Raw genomic sequence first — 21,302 nt, forward strand, 5'->3', positions numbered from 1 at the left:
TACTAACTATGTAACTATGTAACATAACATGGGGGGGGGGGGGGTCTCCTGGCTGTTCACACAGGTGTGTCATTGCTGTACATTGACCATGCATTGCTTCTGTGGTATTGCAAAGGCAAAGACAAATGCTTCCAGCCATCCATTGCACTAATGGATTGGTCATCAGCTGGCTGTCTATGTCCCGCATCAATATAGACCAAAGTACAGAGGGTTAGGCTATGCTATTGTGCACCTACCTGATGCATCAGAAGGTGCGAGGCCCTTGCTAAATTCTGTGCACAGACTTTGAGATCTATGCTTTAGACTGTATCTAAACCTGCTCCAACATGGACTGACATTCTGGCCTACTTTCAGCCGATGCGACTTGTCTGTCGCTGAACAGTCGCTTTTTATGTATTCAGCACCTATGTATAATGTTGTAAAAATGCTCTAGAAGCTAAAGTCGCAGAAATGTCACACATATTTGGCCTGCAACTTTCTGTGCGACAAATTCAGACAGGAAAAATCAGTATAAATCCTTAGAAAATTATCCCCCAGTGTCTCCATCTGCTGGCGGTATTGAATAAGCATTGCTGCACTGATGGGGTATGCATTAGACGAAAAAAAAGAAGAAAAAGAAGAATAATACGCCCAGAAAAGAGGCGAAAAGGAGAAAAACGTAAAAAAACGTGAAAAAAAAGTAAGAGGAAGAGAAGGGAAAAAAAGGTGGAAATGGGTTTAAAAGTGATTTCGGCGGAGAAATATATATATATATATATATATATATATATATATATATATATATGCGCACACACACACATAGATATAAACGTATTCTCCGTTGAGATATTGCAGCCGCTGCTGTGTCCAGGCCCAGGAGCCTTAGCACTGTGCTGTGATGTCACTCAATACCACTGACATCACTAGGTGTAAACAACATCTCTCCTTTGCTGTGTATGTGACTATGGAGCTGTTTGGTGATGTCGTCTATTACGGCCTTCATAGAAGCAACAGGAGATTGTTGCATCCATCTTGAACCCTCAGAACTACAGTGCTATGATGTCACTCACTTCCACAGGCCTTGCAGAGTGTAAACAACAACAACCCAGCTTTGTTGTGTATGTAACCAAAGGGATTTGTGATGTCACCTAGAACCTTCACAGCAGCGACAGCTTTATGAGGAGCATCAGCACTGCTCTGCCTGAGCAGAACCATCACCGCCATAGGTTGTCAAATAACCCGGATTTAACCCACACAGGTAAGTCCAATGGGGTGCAGGCATGTCCTCTATGCTTACAGCTTCCCGTGGGTGTTGGTTTGATACCGTTTGGGGACAGCCAAGGAGGCATCTGCAGGCAACAAAGGTAGGTGTGTGCTTGTGTGTGTATTTCCTATGCAGATCCTAAGCACAGTGTCACATGCAAGTAGGAGGAGTAAGAAGGGTTCCTGGCAAATCCGGGTTATGGATTGCATTTAAAAAGGCCCCGTGGGAGTGCAATGGGCCCCTGTCTTGCTGCTTAGCAATAATGGTATGGGTTTAGGTTCTGCTGTGTGTACTGGTGGTTGACTGCCCCCCAGCCCAGAGTGTGCATGGAAAATTGTCTGGCAGCCTCCCTGACAGCAAGCAGTGATAGTGCCCATGAAGGGGACCTTGTTGGGCCCGCCCCTTTCACGGTTATCGCTTCTCGGCCTTTTGGCTAAGATCAAGTGTAGTATCTGTTCTTATCAGTTTAATATCTGATACGTCCCCTATCTGGGGACCATATATTAAATGGATTTTTGAGAACGGGGGCCGATTTCGAAGCTTGCTTCCGTCGCCCTATGCATTGACCCGATATGGCAGTATCTTCGGGTACAGTGCACCACCCCCTTACAGGGTTAAAAAGAAAGATTCCTACTTTCATTGCTACCTGCTTGCTGGCTAGCCAGCTAGCCAGCCCTGTGGGCCTTGCTGCTGCTGCAGCCAATAAACAAAAGGTGGTGCTGCTGCTGCTTCTGCTGCTTCTGCTTCTGCTTGTGTCTGGCCCCTGTTGGAGCGTCCAGGCACAGGACTTCTGCTGCTGCTGACTAAATGGCCTCCTTAATTGGATCATTTGAGTAGCCAGCACACCTGTGCAGGTAGGGCATGACATGATAGGCAGCTGCCTTGATAGCGGGTGGGTGCTGAATGTTCCTAATTGACAAAATAAGATTAATGCTTATGAAGAAATATAAAATCTCATCCCTTCCCCAATATCGCGCCACACCCCTACCCCTTAATTCCCTGGTTGAACGTGATGGACATATGTCTTTTTTCGACCGTACTAACTATGTAACTATGTAACATAACATGGGGGGGGGGGGGGTCTCCTGGCTGTTCACACAGGTGTGTCATTGCTGTACATTGACCATGCATTGCTTCTGTGGTATTGCAAAGGCAAAGACAAATGCTTCCAGCCATCCATTGCACTAATGGATTGGTCATCAGCTGGCTGTCTATGTCCCGCATCAATATAGACCAAAGTACAGAGGGTTAGGCTATGCTATTGTGCACCTACCTGATGCATCAGAAGGTGCGAGGCCCTTGCTAAATTCTGTGCACAGACTTTGAGATCTATGCTTTAGACTGTATCTAAACCTGCTCCAACATGGACTGACATTCTGGCCTACTTTCAGCCGATGCGACTTGTCTGTCGCTGAACAGTCGCTTTTTATGTATTCAGCACCTATGTATAATGTTGTAAAAATGCTCTAGAAGCTAAAGTCGCAGAAATGTCACACATATTTGGCCTGCAACTTTCTGTGCGACAAATTCAGACAGGAAAAATCAGTATAAATCCTTAGAAAATTATCCCCCAGTGTCTCCATCTGCTGGCGGTATTGAATAAGCATTGCTGCACTGATGGGGTATGCATTAGACGAAAAAAAAGAAGAAAAAGAAGAATAATACGCCCAGAAAAGAGGCGAAAAGGAGAAAAACGTAAAAAAACGTGAAAAAAAAGTAAGAGGAAGAGAAGGGAAAAAAAGGTGGAAATGGGTTTAAAAGTGATTTCGGCGGAGAATATATATATATATATATATATATATATATATATATATATATATGCGCACACACACACATAGATATAAACGTATTCTCCGTTGAGATATTGCAGCCGCTGCTGTGTCCAGGCCCAGGAGCCTTAGCACTGTGCTGTGATGTCACTCAATACCACTGACATCACTAGGTGTAAACAACATCTCTCCTTTGCTGTGTATGTGACTATGGAGCTGTTTGGTGATGTCGTCTATTACGGCCTTCATAGAAGCAACAGGAGATTGTTGCATCCATCTTGAACCCTCAGAACTACAGTGCTATGATGTCACTCACTTCCACAGGCCTTGCAGAGTGTAAACAACAACAACCCAGCTTTGTTGTGTATGTAACCAAAGGGATTTGTGATGTCACCTAGAACCTTCACAGCAGCGACAGCTTTATGAGGAGCATCAGCACTGCTCTGCCTGAGCAGAACCATCACCGCCATAGGTTGTCAAATAACCCGGATTTAACCCACACAGGTAAGTCCAATGGGGTGCAGGCATGTCCTCTATGCTTACAGCTTCCCGTGGGTGTTGGTTTGATACCGTTTGGGGACAGCCAAGGAGGCATCTGCAGGCAACAAAGGTAGGTGTGTGCTTGTGTGTGTGTTTCCTATGCAGATCCTAAGCCCAGTGTCACATGCAAGTAGGAGGAGTAAGAAGGGTTCCTGGCAAATCCGGGTTATGGATTGCATTTAAAAAGGCCCCGTGGGAGTGCAATGGGCCCCTGTCTTGCTGTTTAGCAATAATGGTATGGGTTTAGGTTCTGCTGTGTGTACTGGTGGTTGACTGCCCCCCAGCCCAGAGTGTGCATGGAAAATTGTCTGGCAGCCTCCCTGACAGCAAGCAGTGATAGTGCCCATGAAGGGGACCTTGTTGGGCCCGCCCCTTTCACGGTTATCGCTTCTCGGCCTTTTGGCTAAGATCAAGTGTAGTATCTGTTCTTATCAGTTTAATATCTGATACGTCCCCTATCTGGGGACCATATATTAAATGGATTTTTGAGAACGGGGGCCGATTTCGAAGCTTGCTTCCGTCGCCCTATGCATTGACCCGATATGGCAGTATCTTCGGGTACAGTGCACCACCCCCTTACAGGGTTAAAAAGAAAGATTCCTACTTTCATTGCTACCTGCTTGCTGGCTAGCCAGCTAGCCAGCCCTGTGGGCCTTGCTGCTGCTGCAGCCAATAAACAAAAGGTGGTGCTGCTGCTGCTTCTGCTGCTTCTGCTTCTGCTTGTGTCTGGCCCCTGTTGGAGCGTCCAGGCACAGGACTTCTGCTGCTGCTGACTAAATGGCCTCCTTAATTGGATCATTTGAGTAGCCAGCACACCTGTGCAGGTAGGGCATGACATGATAGGCAGCTGCCTTGATAGCGGGTGGGTGCTGAATGTTCCTAATTGACAAAATAAGATTAATGCTTATGAAGAAATATAAAATCTCATCCCTTCCCCAATATCGCGCCACACCCCTACCCCTTAATTCCCTGGTTGAACGTGATGGACATATGTCTTTTTTCGACCGTACTAACTATGTAACTATGTAACATAACATGGGGGGGGGGGGGTCTCCTGGCTGTTCACACAGGTGTGTCATTGCTGTACATTGACCATGCATTGCTTCTGTGGTATTGCAAAGGCAAAGACAAATGCTTCCAGCCATCCATTGCACTAATGGATTGGTCATCAGCTGGCTGTCTATGTCCCGCATCAATATAGACCAAAGTACAGAGGGTTAGGCTATGCTATTGTGCACCTACCTGATGCATCAGAAGGTGCGAGGCCCTTGCTAAATTCTGTGCACAGACTTTGAGATCTATGCTTTAGACTGTATCTAAACCTGCTCCAACATGGACTGACATTCTGGCCTACTTTCAGCCGATGCGACTTGTCTGTCGCTGAACAGTCGCTTTTTATGTATTCAGCACCTATGTATAATGTTGTAAAAATGCTCTAGAAGCTAAAGTCGCAGAAATGTCACACATATTTGGCCTGCAACTTTCTGTGCGACAAATTCAGACAGGAAAAATCAGTATAAATCCTTAGAAAATTATCCCCCAGTGTCTCCATCTGCTGGCGGTATTGAATAAGCATTGCTGCACTGATGGGGTATGCATTAGACGAAAAAAAAGAAGAAAAAGAAGAATAATACGCCCAGAAAAGAGGCGAAAAGGAGAAAAACGTAAAAAAACGTGAAAAAAAAGTAAGAGGAAGAGAAGGGAAAAAAAGGTGGAAATGGGTTTAAAAGTGATTTCGGCGGAGAAATATATATATATATATATATATATATATATATATATATATGCGCACACACACACATAGATATAAACGTATTCTCCGTTGAGATATTGCAGCCGCTGCTGTGTCCAGGCCCAGGAGCCTTAGCACTGTGCTGTGATGTCACTCAATACCACTGACATCACTAGGTGTAAACAACATCTCTCCTTTGCTGTGTATGTGACTATGGAGCTGTTTGGTGATGTCGTCTATTACGGCCTTCATAGAAGCAACAGGAGATTGTTGCATCCATCTTGAACCCTCAGAACTACAGTGCTATGATGTCACTCACTTCCACAGGCCTTGCAGAGTGTAAACAACAACAACCCAGCTTTGTTGTGTATGTAACCAAAGGGATTTGTGATGTCACCTAGAACCTTCACAGCAGCGACAGCTTTATGAGGAGCATCAGCACTGCTCTGCCTGAGCAGAACCATCACCGCCATAGGTTGTCAAATAACCCGGATTTAACCCACACAGGTAAGTCCAATGGGGTGCAGGCATGTCCTCTATGCTTACAGCTTCCCGTGGGTGTTGGTTTGATACCGTTTGGGGACAGCCAAGGAGGCATCTGCAGGCAACAAAGGTAGGTGTGTGCTTGTGTGTGTGTTTCCTATGCAGATCCTAAGCCCAGTGTCACATGCAAGTAGGAGGAGTAAGAAGGGTTCCTGGCAAATCCGGGTTATGGATTGCATTTAAAAAGGCCCCGTGGGAGTGCAATGGGCCCCTGTCTTGCTGCTTAGCAATAATGGTATGGGTTTAGGTTCTGCTGTGTGTACTGGTGGTTGACTGCCCCCCAGCCCAGAGTGTGCATGGAAAATTGTCTGGCAGCCTCCCTGACAGCAAGCAGTGATAGTGCCCATGAAGGGGACCTTGTTGGGCCCGCCCCTTTCACGGTTATCGCTTCTCGGCCTTTTGGCTAAGATCAAGTGTAGTATCTGTTCTTATCAGTTTAATATCTGATACGTCCCCTATCTGGGGACCATATATTAAATGGATTTTTGAGAACGGGGGCCGATTTCGAAGCTTGCTTCCGTCGCCCTATGCATTGACCCGATATGGCAGTATCTTCGGGTACAGTGCACCACCCCCTTACAGGGTTAAAAAGAAAGATTCCTACTTTCATTGCTACCTGCTTGCTGGCTAGCCAGCTAGCCAGCCCTGTGGGCCTTGCTGCTGCTGCAGCCAATAAACAAAAGGTGGTGCTGCTGCTGCTTCTGCTGCTTCTGCTTCTGCTTGTGTCTGGCCCCTGTTGGAGCGTCCAGGCACAGGACTTCTGCTGCTGCTGACTAAATGGCCTCCTTAATTGGATCATTTGAGTAGCCAGCACACCTGTGCAGGTAGGGCATGACATGATAGGCAGCTGCCTTGATAGCGGGTGGGTGCTGAATGTTCCTAATTGACAAAATAAGATTAATGCTTATGAAGAAATATAAAATCTCATCCCTTCCCCAATATCGCGCCACACCCCTACCCCTTAATTCCCTGGTTGAACGTGATGGACATATGTCTTTTTTCGACCGTACTAACTATGTAACTATGTAACATAACATGGGGGGGGGGGGGTCTCCTGGCTGTTCACACACGTGTGTCATTGCTGTACATTGACCATGCATTGCTTCTGTGGTATTGCAAAGGCAAAGACAAATGCTTCCAGCCATCCATTGCACTAATGGATTGGTCATCAGCTGGCTGTCTATGTCCCGCATCAATATAGACCAAAGTACAGAGGGTTAGGCTATGCTATTGTGCACCTACCTGATGCATCAGAAGTTGCGAGGCCCTTGCTAAATTCTGTGCACAGACTTTGAGATCTATGCTTTAGACTGTATCTAAACCTGCTCCAACATGGACTGACATTCTGGCCTACTTTCAGCCGATGCGACTTGTCTGTCGCTGAACAGTCGCTTTTTATGTATTCAGCACCTATGTATAATGTTGTAAAAATGCTCTAGAAGCTAAAGTCGCAGAAATGTCACACATATTTGGCCTGCAACTTTCTGTGCGACAAATTCAGACAGGAAAAATCAGTATAAATCCTTAGAAAATTATCCCCCAGTGTCTCCATCTGCTGGCGGTATTGAATAAGCATTGCTGCACTGATGGGGTATGCATTAGACGAAAAAAAAGAAGAAAAAGAAGAATAATACGCCCAGAAAAGAGGCGAAAAGGAGAAAAACGTAAAAAAACGTGAAAAAAAAGTAAGAGGAAGAGAAGGGAAAAAAAGGTGGAAATGGGTTTAAAAGTGATTTCGGCGGAGAAATATATATATATATATATATATATATATATATATATATATATATATGCGCACACACACACATAGATATAAACGTATTCTCCGTTGAGATATTGCAGCCGCTGCTGTGTCCAGGCCCAGGAGCCTTAGCACTGTGCTGTGATGTCACTCAATACCACTGACATCACTAGGTGTAAACAACATCTCTCCTTTGCTGTGTATGTGACTATGGAGCTGTTTGGTGATGTCGTCTATTACGGCCTTCATAGAAGCAACAGGAGATTGTTGCATCCATCTTGAACCCTCAGAACTACAGTGCTATGATGTCACTCACTTCCACAGGCCTTGCAGAGTGTAAACAACAACAACCCAGCTTTGTTGTGTATGTAACCAAAGGGATTTGTGATGTCACCTAGAACCTTCACAGCAGCGACAGCTTTATGAGGAGCATCAGCACTGCTCTGCCTGAGCAGAACCATCACCGCCATAGGTTGTCAAATAACCCGGATTTAACCCACACAGGTAAGTCCAATGGGGTGCAGGCATGTCCTCTATGCTTACAGCTTCCCGTGGGTGTTGGTTTGATACCGTTTGGGGACAGCCAAGGAGGCATCTGCAGGCAACAAAGGTAGGTGTGTGCTTGTGTGTGTGTTTCCTATGCAGATCCTAAGCCCAGTGTCACATGCAAGTAGGAGGAGTAAGAAGGGTTCCTGGCAAATCCGGGTTATGGATTGCATTTAAAAAGGCCCCGTGGGAGTGCAATGGGCCCCTGTCTTGCTGCTTAGCAATAATGGTATGGGTTTAGGTTCTGCTGTGTGTACTGGTGGTTGACTGCCCCCCAGCCCAGAGTGTGCATGGAAAATTGTCTGGCAGCCTCCCTGACAGCAAGCAGTGATAGTGCCCATGAAGGGGACCTTGTTGGGCCCGCCCCTTTCACGGTTATCGCTTCTCGGCCTTTTGGCTAAGATCAAGTGTAGTATCTGTTCTTATCAGTTTAATATCTGATACGTCCCCTATCTGGGGACCATATATTAAATGGATTTTTGAGAACGGGGGCCGATTTCGAAGCTTGCTTCCGTCGCCCTATGCATTGACCCGATATGGCAGTATCTTCGGGTACAGTGCACCACCCCCTTACAGGGTTAAAAAGAAAGATTCCTACTTTCATTGCTACCTGCTTGCTGGCTAGCCAGCTAGCCAGCCCTGTGGGCCTTGCTGCTGCTGCAGCCAATAAACAAAAGGTGGTGCTGCTGCTGCTTCTGCTGCTTCTGCTTGTGTCTGGCCCCTGTTGGAGCGTCCAGGCACAGGACTTCTGCTGCTGCTGACTAAATGGCCTCCTTAATTGGATCATTTGAGTAGCCAGCACACCTGTGCAGGTAGGGCATGACATGATAGGCAGCTGCCTTGATAGCGGGTGGGTGCTGAATGTTCCTAATTGACAAAATAAGATTAATGCTTATGAAGAAATATAAAATCTCATCCCTTCCCCAATATCGCGCCACACCCCTACCCCTTAATTCCCTGGTTGAACGTGATGGACATATGTCTTTTTTCGACCGTACTAACTATGTAACTATGTAACATAACATGGGGGGGGGGGGGGGTCTCCTGGCTGTTCACACAGGTGTGTCATTGCTGTACATTGACCATGCATTGCTTCTGTGGTATTGCAAAGGCAAAGACAAATGCTTCCAGCCATCCATTGCACTAATGGATTGGTCATCAGCTGGCTGTCTATGTCCCGCATCAATATAGACCAAAGTACAGAGGGTTAGGCTATGCTATTGTGCACCTACCTGATGCATCAGAAGGTGCGAGGCCCTTGCTAAATTCTGTGCACAGACTTTGAGATCTATGCTTTAGACTGTATCTAAACCTGCTCCAACATGGACTGACATTCTGGCCTACTTTCAGCCGATGCGACTTGTCTGTCGCTGAACAGTCGCTTTTTATGTATTCAGCACCTATGTATAATGTTGTAAAAATGCTCTAGAAGCTAAAGTCGCAGAAATGTCACACATATTTGGCCTGCAACTTTCTGTGCGACAAATTCAGACAGGAAAAATCAGTATAAATCCTTAGAAAATTATCCCCCAGTGTCTCCATCTGCTGGCGGTATTGAATAAGCATTGCTGCACTGATGGGGTATGCATTAGACGAAAAAAAAGAAGAAAAAGAAGAATAATACGCCCAGAAAAGAGGCGAAAAGGAGAAAAACGTAAAAAAACGTGAAAAAAAAGTAAGAGGAAGAGAAGGGAAAAAAAGGTGGAAATGGGTTTAAAAGTGATTTCGGCGGAGAAATATATATATATATATATATATATATATATATATATATATATATATATGCGCACACACACACATAGATATAAACGTATTCTCCGTTGAGATATTGCAGCCGCTGCTGTGTCCAGGCCCAGGAGCCTTAGCACTGTGCTGTGATGTCACTCAATACCACTGACATCACTAGGTGTAAACAACATCTCTCCTTTGCTGTGTATGTGACTATGGAGCTGTTTGGTGATGTCGTCTATTACGGCCTTCATAGAAGCAACAGGAGATTGTTGCATCCATCTTGAACCCTCAGAACTACAGTGCTATGATGTCACTCACTTCCACAGGCCTTGCAGAGTGTAAACAACAACAACCCAGCTTTGTTGTGTATGTAACCAAAGGGATTTGTGATGTCACCTAGAACCTTCACAGCAGCGACAGCTTTATGAGGAGCATCAGCACTGCTCTGCCTGAGCAGAACCATCACCGCCATAGGTTGTCAAATAACCCGGATTTAACCCACACAGGTAAGTCCAATGGGGTGCAGGCATGTCCTCTATGCTTACAGCTTCCCGTGGGTGTTGGTTTGATACCGTTTGGGGACAGCCAAGGAGGCATCTGCAGGCAACAAAGGTAGGTGTGTGCTTGTGTGTGTGTTTCCTATGCAGATCCTAAGCCCAGTGTCACATGCAAGTAGGAGGAGTAAGAAGGGTTCCTGGCAAATCCGGGTTATGGATTGCATTTAAAAAGGCCCCGTGGGAGTGCAATGGGCCCCTGTCTTGCTGCTTAGCAATAATGGTATGGGTTTAGGTTCTGCTGTGTGTACTGGTGGTTGACTGCCCCCCAGCCCAGAGTGTGCATGGAAAATTGTCTGGCAGCCTCCCTGACAGCAAGCAGTGATAGTGCCCATGAAGGGGACCTTGTTGGGCCCGCCCCTTTCACGGTTATCGCTTCTCGGCCTTTTGGCTAAGATCAAGTGTAGTAATACAGGAGATCTGGTCAGAAGGTACTCGGGTACCCCTCTCCTCGGCCTTGTGGGATCGCCCAGGTTTATTGCCTGGGCTTCACCCACTTGTTGCTATTGGGGAGAGGGCCTAGTCCCAGGGTAACGAGTAGCGATCGCCTCTCAAGACCTTCGGGTGGAGAGAGGTTAGAACCATGGATGATGATCCGGATCCAGGTTCTGTGCCGGCATACGCAAGGATCAAAAACACCGTGAGAGTCATTCTCACGGATGATACCAAAAGGGCGGACGATTTGAAATTCGTAGTAGAGGACGTGCTCGGAGGAGTTTTCGGAATACAGAAGGGCGAGATATTGGCAATCCAGGACTACCCGAAGCGTAAAATTTTTGATGTGACGTTCACACAAAATGGCATCCACAGAGATTTTGTTACCAGAGCTGCTGCGAGTAAAGACAAAAAGCTTCAGGGTGTCCGGATTATTGAGCACGTTCTAGACGATATTAAGCTGGTGGTAGTAAAGATGTATTCCCCTTTCGCCAACCTACACGATGTTGAGTTGTTTTTACAAGTCTATTTTAGTAAGGTTGAGTGCAGAGGAAAAATCATGAACAGCTGTGGCATCTGGACATCTAAGTGGAGATTTCAGGTTACATGCAAAAAAGATGACAGATTGCCAGGGGGAATACAACTACCACCAGCTCGTTTTAAAATAAATAATATGTGTGGCGACCTCTTTTATGCGGGGATGCCAAGCTACTGCAGGAAGTGTCACAGATATGGACACACAAAAGAAAACTGTGAAAGTACATGCAAAAAATGTGGTAGCACACAGCACGAGACAGAGAAATGCACAAGAGGAGGGAGGTGCAATTTCTGTCAACAATTCGGTCACCTTTTCTCCTCTTGTCCCCACAGACATAGGACGGAGCAGCAGTGGCAACCCTGGAGGCAGCAAGGACAGCAACCGGGACACCAGCCGAGGCAAGCAGAGCCAGTGATTACCCCCCCACAAGAGGTAAGCGGTGAGATGGAGAAGGAGAAAGACCCCCCTCAGGCAAAAGGAGGGGACCCTAAAGAGCAGAGGATGGCCAAAAAACGTGCAAGTGGTGAAAAAACTGGCCCCCAGGAGCATGCTGGGTTAAGAGAGGAGCGGACGGCGGCCGAATCCGCTCCTCAGCAACCTCTGGCTCAGGGTCCCCCTGAGAGCGATGATCCGGGTGGAGAGGTGAAGGTTAAAAGGCGGAGGGGCTCCAGAAGACTCTATTCGGAGGCGGTCCAGGGGGAGCCGATGGAAGTACCTGCGGATGCAGGGAACCCAAGTGACGTTCCTCCACAGGTCCCCATAGGGGATACCCCCCCTCCTCCCTGCCAGGAGGAGGTTTCAGGGGTGACCGTCTCTGAGGTACCAGAGACGGAACTAAGTGAACACCCGACCCCTATGGAGGGGCAAGAGGTGGAAGAACCCAATGAGTCTGGAGCCCTGATTGCCAGGATGCCCGAGAACAACTATGCCTCAATCATGATGGAGGAGGGGGGTCGGCTGAGTGATGGTGCCTCCTCTCCTGCTTCCTCTATGCGTACAGTTGAGTCAGATTTTGGGGGGTATGAGGCTTCGGAGGGGGAATCAGAGGTGTAAGACGTTTTCTTGTACATTCCCATGGCTGAGTTGTCCGGTCTGTCCTTGAACGTGAGAAGTGTGAGCGCCAGAGTAAGAAGGGTTGCCCTATTTAATTACTTGTCGGTTTTTGCTGCTTCCGTCCTTTTCCTGCAGGAATGTGGCATCCCGCACAGATTAAATTATAAAGAATATGAAGATGATTGGGTGCACGGTCCATCAGTCTGGTCTGGATCAAATGAGTCCAGATCAGCAGGGGTCGCCATACTTTTTAAAGGGAACGTTTTAATTGAGAGTTTTAACGAAATTTTACCAGGCAGAATTTTATTGGTCAGCGCTTTTATTAATGGTATTAAATGGCAGTTTTTAAATTTTTATGGTTCTCCTGATAAGAATGAAAGAATAAAAATGTTGGAGATTTTACCCCTTTTTATTAACAATTCTAGTCCTCTTGTTTTATCAGGTGATTTTAATTGTATTTTAAGGGGAGAACGCCGTTTTTCGAACGCAGTGAGTAGGAACTATGATAAGACGTCTTTTATGTTAAAAAACTTGATTTTAGATTTTAATCTCACTGATGTTTTTAAAAAATGTAATTTTAACGTACCAGAGGAAGACGGTGTTACCTGGAGCAATGCAAGCTGTAGCTCCAGGATAGATTTTATTTTTTGTTCTTATCAAGTACTGCCTTTTAACTGTGATCTTTTTACCAATGTTTTTTCTGACCATAAATTATTGTATTTTAAAGTTAAAAGTGATTTTAAAAGGAGAACTGGTGAACTGGTAGGAATGCCTGGAAGTTAAACGTGTCCCTTTTAGAAGATCCGCAGGTTTTATCAGATTTTATCACCTTTTACAAGGAATGCAGACGAGTAAAAGACCCCAACACTCCCACCAGTATCTGGTGGGAAAAAATGAAACTAAAAATAAAAGAATTTTTTATCCGTGTTGGGGTTAGGAAAGCTAAAGAAAAACGTGAATTTTATAATATCCTAAATACTCGTCTGCAAACCCTGTACAAATTCAGAGCACATAGGATGGAGGTGGAGAAGGAGGTACATGATCTTAAAAAAGAAATAACTAAGTGCCTGGAGCAGAAAGGAAAAGAAATTATCTTTAGGTCTCGAATACAGCATCTTGAGGAAAACGAGACCTGCTCCAGGTATTTTTTTAAGAAAATACATGAAAATAGAAGGTTAATAGAAAACATTGAAGGAGTGAATGATGTACAGGGTATTTTAAAAAAGGTGCAAGAGTTTTATGCGGATCTTTTTAATGTAAAACACATTGATGAATGTTTTATGAATGACTCGTTAAAGGAGATCACCAATTTTTTAGATCCTGTCTCACAGTCTTTTTTATTGCAGAATATTTCAGAGCAGGAGATTTTAGAGACCGTCAAGAGTTTTAAAACAGGTAAAGTGCCTGGGCCGGATGGTATACCCATTGAATTTTATGTTACTTTTTATGGTATTTTAAAAGAAGATTTGTTCTCCCTTTTTACGGAAGTCTTTAAGTCTAAAATCCTCCCAGGCTCATGGAAGAAGGGTGATGTCTCCCTGCTATTCAAAAAGGGAGACCGGTCGGAACTCAAAAACTGGAGACCAATCACCCTTCTGAACTGCGACTATAAAATAATGGCGAAACTGTGTGCTAACCGCTTAAAGAACGTAATCCATAAAATAATTCATACAAACCAAGTCTGTGGGGTGACTGGGAGGAGTTTATGGGAGAACCTAAACCTTTTAAAGGATGTAATTAGCGACACCAAATTAAGAAAAGGAAAGCTGGCGGTTTTATCCATAGATTTTGAAAAAGCTTTCGACAGGGTGTCACATTTTTATCTTTTTAAGGTTTTAGAGAAAATGGGTATACCTGATGGCTTTTTATTGTCTCTTAGAGCTTTTTATGATAACTGTACTAGTAAAATTTTAGTAAATGGTTTTAAGACACAGGGCGTGATTTTAAATTCCGGAGTGAAGCAGGGGTGTCCCTTGTCCCCACTACTCTTCATTTGCGCAATAGAGCCTCTTTTATGTACAATACGAAAGGATAAGCAGATCCATGGAGTCCCCCTGCCAGGAGGAGGGGGACTAGAGGCGAAGGTAGTGGGGTACATGGACGATGTTGCGGTGTTTTGCAGGGACACCCCATCGCTTCAGAAGACGCTAAAACAGATTCAATATTTTAATTGTGCCTCCGGTTTTAAAGTCAATTTTAACAAAAGTAACATTTTAAACATAGGCGGAATGCCTTTGTATGATGTGCCCGTCCCTGTGTCTGAGTCGGTGCAGATTTTAGGTGTCTCCTTTGACGAGTCTAATAATGGTTTTAATAGCTGGGACTTGGTGGCTCAAAAAATAAATAAGAAAATATGTATGTGGAACATGCGAGAACTTACAATGGAAGGGAAGGTTTTAGTTACAAAAATGGTGCTTTTACCTATTTTATTGTATTTAAGTCTGGTTTTCCCACCCCCCGAAATGGTTCTAAAGAAAATAACAAAAGCTTGTTTTACTTTCTTTTGGAGTTCTAAGAGCGAAAAATTAAAGAGACAAATTGTGATAAAACCGAACTCCAGGGGCGGTAAGGATTTTCCAGATTTTAAAGCTTTCCTTTTAATAAAGTTTTTTAGCATGTGTTTTACTACTGTTTTTAAAGATAGCTACTGGTCTTATTTTGTTCGTTTTAATACTGGTTATTTTATGCGGAGGAACGGCTGGTTTTCTACAGTTTTAAGTTGCCCTTATTCTTTGAATTTACCCCCTCAATACATGATTTTAGGAAAAATTTTAAACTTATATAATTTTAAAGGTAAAAGTGTTCAGGATCTGTGCAATAGCAAAAAACTACTAAAGGAAATAAAAGAAACCAGTACCGTGACTCCCATCAAAAATTTTAACGAACAGAAGTGTATACAGATTTGGAAGATGTTGAGTATTAATTATCTTTTTAATTCACAGAAGGACCTGGCCTGGAGCTGCGCACACGAGTGTCTTCCATGCCGGGCATTCCAGCACCGAAGAGGATTATCCAACTCTGCAACCTGCCCGAGGGAGGGATGCCGACAAGAGGAGACCGTGCACCATCTAATATGGACTTGTTTTTACTCGCAGAAAATATGGACAAAGATACTCCCTCTGGCAAAAAGGATAACTGGACTAAAAGACTTAAATATTGCAGTGGTTTTTTATGGTTGCCTGGAATGCCCAACACGGACTAAAGAGACTATTGCATGGAAGATCATAAACTGTGTGAAGGCAGCTCTGTGGAAGGCCAGGAATATTTTATTGTTCAAGCATGAGGTTTTATCTGTGAAGGACATTTTATCTATCTGTTTTTATGAAATGTACCAGTACTATCTTTTAGACAAGAAGAGATTTCCACTTTTATCTAGAAAATGGTTTTTAAAAGAATGGAATTCTATCTTGTAAAGCCACCAAGTGCCCATTTTATGTTTTAATATGTTGTAAATATGTTATTTATATGTAACTGTATTTATTGGCATATTTGCACAACTTTGTTAACATTATTTAATTTTTAATAAAGTTGGCCCCGTAAGGGTAGTCAAGTTAAAAAAAAAAAAAAAAAAAAAATCTGTTCTTATCAGTTTAATATCTGATACGTCCCCTATCTGGGGACCATATATTAAATGGATTTTTGAGAACGGGGGCCGATTTCGAAGCTTGCTTCCGTCGCCCTATGCATTGACCCGATATGGCAGTATCTTCGGGTACAGTGCACCACCCCCTTACAGGGTTAAAAAGAAAGATTCCTACTTTCATTGCTACCTGCTTGCTGGCTAGCCAGCTAGCCACCCCTGGGCCTTGCTGCTGCTGCAGCCAATAAACAAAAGGTGGTGCTGCTGCTGCTTCTGCTGCTTCTGCTTCTGCTTGTGTCTGGCCCCTGTTGGAGCGTCCAGGCACAGGACTTCTGCTGCTGCTGACTAAATGGCCTCCTTAATTGGATCATTTGAGTAGCCAGCACACCTGTGCAGGTAGGGCATGACATGATAGGCAGCTGCCTTGATAGCGGGTGGGTGCTGAATGTTCCTAATTGACAAAATAAGATTAATGCTTATGAAGAAATATAAAATCTCATCCCTTCCCCAATATCGCGCCACACCCCTACCCCTTAATTCCCTGGTTGAACGTGATGGACATATGTCTTTTTTCGACCGTACTAACTATGTAACTATGTAACATAACATGGGGGGGGGGGGTCTCCTGGCTGTTCACACAGGTGTGTCATTGCTGTACATTGACCATGCATTGCTTCTGTGGTATTGCAAAGGCAAAGACAAATGCTTCCAGCCATCCATTGCACTAATGGATTGGTCATCAGCTGGCTGTCTATGTCCCGCATCAATATAGACCAAAGTACAGAGGGTTAGGCTATGCTATTGTGCACCTACCTGATGCATCAGAAGGTGCGAGGCCCTTGCTAAATTCTGTGCACAGACTTTGAGATCTATGCTTTAGACTGTATCTAAACCTGCTCCAACATGGACTGACATTCTGGCCTACTTTCAGCCGATGCGACTTGTCTGTCGCTGAACAGTCGCTTTTTATGTATTCAGCACCTATGTATAATGTTGTAAAAATGCTCTAGAAGCTAAAGTCGCAGAAATGTCACACATATTTGGCCTGCAACTTTCTGTGCGACAAATTCAGACAGGAAAAATCAGTATAAATCCTTAGAAAATTATCCCCCAGTGTCTCCATCTGCTGGCGGTATTGAATAAGCATTGCTGCACTGATGGGGTATGCATTAGACGAAAAAAAAGAAGAAAAAGAAGAATAATACGCCCAGAAAAGAGGCGAAAAGGAGAAAAACGTAAAAAAACGTGAAAAAAAAGTAAGAGGAAGAGAAGGGAAAAAAAGGTGGAAATGGGTTTAAAAGTGATTTCGGCGGAGAAATATATATATATATATATATATATATATATATATATATATATGCGCACACACACACATAGATATAAACGTATTCTCCGTTGAGATATTGCGGCCGCTGCTGTGTCCAGGCCCAGGAGCCTTAGCACTGTGCTGTGATGTCACTCAATACCACTGACATCACTAGGTGTAAACAACATCTCTCCTTTGCTGTGTATGTGACTATGGAGCTGTTTGGTGATGTCGTCTATTACGGCCTTCATAGAAGCAACAGGAGATTGTTGCATCCATCTTGAACCCTCAGAACTACAGTGCTATGATGTCACTCACTTCCACAGGCCTTGCAGAGTGTAAACAACAACAACCCAGCTTTGTTGTGTATGTAACCAAAGGGATTTGTGATGTCACCTAGAACCTTCACAGCAGCGACAGCTTTATGAGGAGCATCAGCACTGCTCTGCCTGAGCAGAACCATCACCGCCATAGGTTGTCAAATAACCCGGATTTAACCCACACAGGTAAGTCCAATGGGGTGCAGGCATGTCCTCTATGCTTACAGCTTCCCGTGGGTGTTGGTTTGATACCGTTTGGGGACAGCCAAGGAGGCATCTGCAGGCAACAAAGGTAGGTGTGTGCTTGTGTGTGTGTTTCCTATGCAGATCCTAAGCCCAGTGTCACATGCAAGTAGGAGGAGTAAGAAGGGTTCCTGGCAAATCCGGGTTATGGATTGCATTTAAAAAGGCCCCGTGGGAGTGCAATGGGCCCCTGTCTTGCTGCTTAGCAATAATGGTATGGGTTTAGGTTCTGCTGTGTGTACTGGTGGTTGACTGCCCCCCAGCCCAGAGTGTGCATGGAAAATTGTCTGGCAGCCTCCCTGACAGCAAGCAGTGATAGTGCCCATGAAGGGGACCTTGTTGGGCCCGCCCCTTTCACGGTTATCGCTTCTCGGCCTTTTGGCTAAGATCAAGTGTAGTATCTGTTCTTATCAGTTTAATATCTGATACGTCCCCTATCTGGGGACCATATATTAAATGGATTTTTGAGAACGGGGGCCGATTTCGAAGCTTGCTTCCGTCGCCCTATGCATTGACCCGATATGGCAGTATCTTCGGGTACAGTGCACCACCCCCTTACAGGGTTAAAAATAAAGATTCCTACTTTCATTGCTACCTGCTTGCTGGCTAGCCAGCTAGCCAGCCCTGTGGGCCTTGCTGCTGCTGCAGCCAATAAACAAAAGGTGGTGCTGCTGCTGCTTCTGCTGCTTCTGCTTCTGCTTGTGTCTGGCCCCTGTTGGAGCGTCCAGGCACAGGACTTCTGCTGCTGCTGACTAAATGGCCTCCTTAATTGGATCATTTGAGTAGCCAGCACACCTGTGCAGGTAGGGCATGACATGATAGGCAGCTGCCTTGATAGCGGGTGGGTGCTGAATGTTCCTAATTGACAAAATAAGATTAATGCTTATGAAGAAATATAAAATCTCATCCCTTCCCCAATATCGCGCCACACCCCTACCCCTTAATTCCCTGGTTGAACGTGATGGACATATGTCTTTTTTCGACCGTACTAACTATGTAACTATGTAACATAACATGGGGGGGGGGGGGTCTCCTGGCTGTTCACACAGGTGTGTCATTGCTGTACATTGACCATGCATTGCTTCTGTGGTATTGCAAAGGCAAAGACAAATGCTTCCAGCCATCCATTGCACTAATGGATTGGTCATCAGCTGGCTGTCTATGTCCCGCATCAATATAGACCAAAGTACAGAGGGTTAGGCTATGCTATTGTGCACCTACCTGATGCATCAGAAGGTGCGAGGCCCTTGCTAAATTCTGTGCACAGACTTTGAGATCTATGCTTTAGACTGTATCTAAACCTGCTCCAACATGGACTGACATTCTGGCCTACTTTCAGCCGATGCGACTTGTCTGTCGCTGAACAGTCGCTTTTTATGTATTCAGCACCTATGTATAATGTTGTAAAAATGCTCTAGAAGCTAAAGTCGCAGAAATGTCACACATATTTGGCCTGCAACTTTCTGTGCGACAAATTCAGACAGGAAAAATCAGTATAAATCCTTAGAAAATTATCCCCCAGTGTCTCCATCTGCTGGCGGTATTGAATAAGCATTGCTGCACTGATGGGGTATGCATTAGACGAAAAAAAAGAAGAAAAAGAAGAATAATACGCCCAGAAAAGAGGCGAAAAGGAGAAAAACGTAAAAAAACGTGAAAAAAAAGTAAGAGGAAGAGAAGGGAAAAAAAGGTGGAAATGGGTTTAAAAGTGATTTCGGCGGAGAAATATATATATATATATATATATATATATATATATATATATATATATATATATATATGCGCACACACACACATAGATATAAACGTATTCTCCGTTGAGATATTGCAGCCGCTGCTGTGTCCAGGCCCAGGAGCCTTAGCACTGTGCTGTGATGTCACTCAATACCACTGACATCACTAGGTGTAAACAACATCTCTCCTTTGCTGTGTATGTGACTATGGAGCTGTTTGGTGATGTCGTCTATTACGGCCTTCATAGAAGCAACAGGAGATTGTTGCATCCATCTTGAACCCTCAGAACTACAGTGCTATGATGTCACTCACTTCCACAGGCCTTGCAGAGTGTAAACAACAACAACCCAGCTTTGTTGTGTATGTAACCAAAGGGATTTGTGATGTCACCTAGAACCTTCACAGCAGCGACAGCTTTATGAGGAGCATCAGCACTGCTCTGCCTGAGCAGAACCATCACCGCCATAGGTTGTCAAATAACCCGGATTTAACCCACACAGGTAAGTCCAATGGGGTGCAGGCATGTCCTCTATGCTTACAGCTTCCCGTGGGTGTTGGTTTGATACCGTTTGGGGACAGCCAAGGAGGCATCTGCAGGCAACAAAGGTAGGTGTGTGCTTGTGTGTGTGTTTCCTATGCAGATCCTAAGCCCAGTGTCACATGCAAGTAGGAGGAGTAAGAAGGGTTCCTGGCAAATCCGGGTTATGGATTGCATTTAAAAAGGCCCCGTGGGAGTGCAATGGGCCCCTGTCTTGCTGCTTAGCAATAATGGTATGGGTTTAGGTTCTGCTGTGTGTACTGGTGGTTGACTGCCCCCCAGCCCAGAGTGTGCATGGAAAATTGTCTGGCAGCCTCCCTGACAGCAAGCAGTGATAGTGCCCATGAAGGGGACCTTGTTGGGCCCGCCCCTTTCACGGTTATCGCTTCTCGGCCTTTTGGCTAAGATCAAGTGTAGTATCTGTTCTTATCAGTTTAATATCTGATACGTCCCCTATCTGGGGACCATATATTAAATGGATTTTTGAGAACGGGGGCCGATTTCGAAGCTTGCTTCCGTCGCCCTATGCATTGACCCGATATGGCAGTATCTTCGGGTACAGTGCACCACCCCCTTACAGGGTTAAAAAGAAAGATTCCTACTTTCATTGCTACCTGCTTGCTGGCTAGCCAGCTAGCCAGCCCTGTGGGCCTTGCTGCTGCTGCAGCCAATAAACAAAAGGTGGTGCTGCTGCTGCTTCTGCTGCTTCTGCTTCTGCTTGTGTCTGGCCCCTGTTGGAGCGTCCAGGCACAGGACTTCTGCTGCTGCTGACTAAATGGCCTCCTTAATTGGATCATTTGAGTAGCCAGCACACCTGTGCAGGTAGGGCATGACATGATAGGCAGCTGCCTTGATAGCGGGTGGGTGCTGAATGTTCCTAATTGACAAAATAAGATTAATGCTTATGAAGAAATATAAAATCTCATCCCTTCCCCAATATCGCGCCACACCCCTACCCCTTAATTCCCTGGTTGAACGTGATGGACATATGTCTTTTTTCGACCGTACTAACTATGTAACTATGTAACATAACATGGGGGGGGGGGGTCTCCTGGCTGTTCACACAGGTGTGTCATTGCTGTACATTGACCATGCATTGCTTCTGTGGTATTGCAAAGGCAAAGACAAATGCTTCCAGCCATCCATTGCACTAATG

At 45.0% G+C, this 21,302-nt stretch overlaps 6 non-coding genes and 2 pseudogenes across 6 annotated transcripts; all 8 read left to right on the top strand.

Annotated features, from left to right (window-relative positions):
• Nucleotides 1-1,656: 1,656 nt before the first annotated feature.
• LOC130321326 (U2 spliceosomal RNA) lies at nt 1,657-1,847 on the top strand. Its single transcript, XR_008867068.1, has one exon. It is a non-coding gene; the product is annotated as a U2 spliceosomal RNA (small nuclear RNA).
• A 2,088-nt stretch (nt 1,848-3,935) lies between these two features.
• LOC130321338 (U2 spliceosomal RNA) lies at nt 3,936-4,126 on the top strand. Its single transcript, XR_008867079.1, has one exon. It is a non-coding gene; the product is annotated as a U2 spliceosomal RNA (small nuclear RNA).
• A 2,084-nt stretch (nt 4,127-6,210) lies between these two features.
• Nucleotides 6,211-6,401, top strand: LOC130321342 (U2 spliceosomal RNA). The gene has a single exon (XR_008867080.1). It is a non-coding gene; the product is annotated as a U2 spliceosomal RNA (small nuclear RNA).
• Nucleotides 6,402-8,491: 2,090 nt separating this feature from the next.
• Nucleotides 8,492-8,682, top strand: LOC130321343 (U2 spliceosomal RNA). Its single transcript, XR_008867081.1, has one exon. It is a non-coding gene; the product is annotated as a U2 spliceosomal RNA (small nuclear RNA).
• A 2,088-nt stretch (nt 8,683-10,770) lies between these two features.
• On the top strand, nt 10,771-10,903 carry LOC130321340 (U2 spliceosomal RNA; annotated as a pseudogene).
• Nucleotides 10,904-15,937: 5,034 nt separating this feature from the next.
• LOC130321339 (U2 spliceosomal RNA) lies at nt 15,938-16,153 on the top strand (annotated as a pseudogene).
• Nucleotides 16,154-18,236: 2,083 nt separating this feature from the next.
• Nucleotides 18,237-18,427, top strand: LOC130321344 (U2 spliceosomal RNA). Its single transcript, XR_008867082.1, has one exon. It is a non-coding gene; the product is annotated as a U2 spliceosomal RNA (small nuclear RNA).
• A 2,100-nt stretch (nt 18,428-20,527) lies between these two features.
• LOC130321327 (U2 spliceosomal RNA) lies at nt 20,528-20,718 on the top strand. The gene has a single exon (XR_008867069.1). It is a non-coding gene; the product is annotated as a U2 spliceosomal RNA (small nuclear RNA).
• Nucleotides 20,719-21,302: the final 584 nt, after the last annotated feature.

The sequence above is a fragment of the Hyla sarda genome, unplaced genomic scaffold, assembly GCF_029499605.1.
Source record: "Hyla sarda isolate aHylSar1 unplaced genomic scaffold, aHylSar1.hap1 scaffold_2257, whole genome shotgun sequence".
NCBI lineage: Eukaryota > Metazoa > Chordata > Amphibia > Anura > Hylidae > Hyla > Hyla sarda.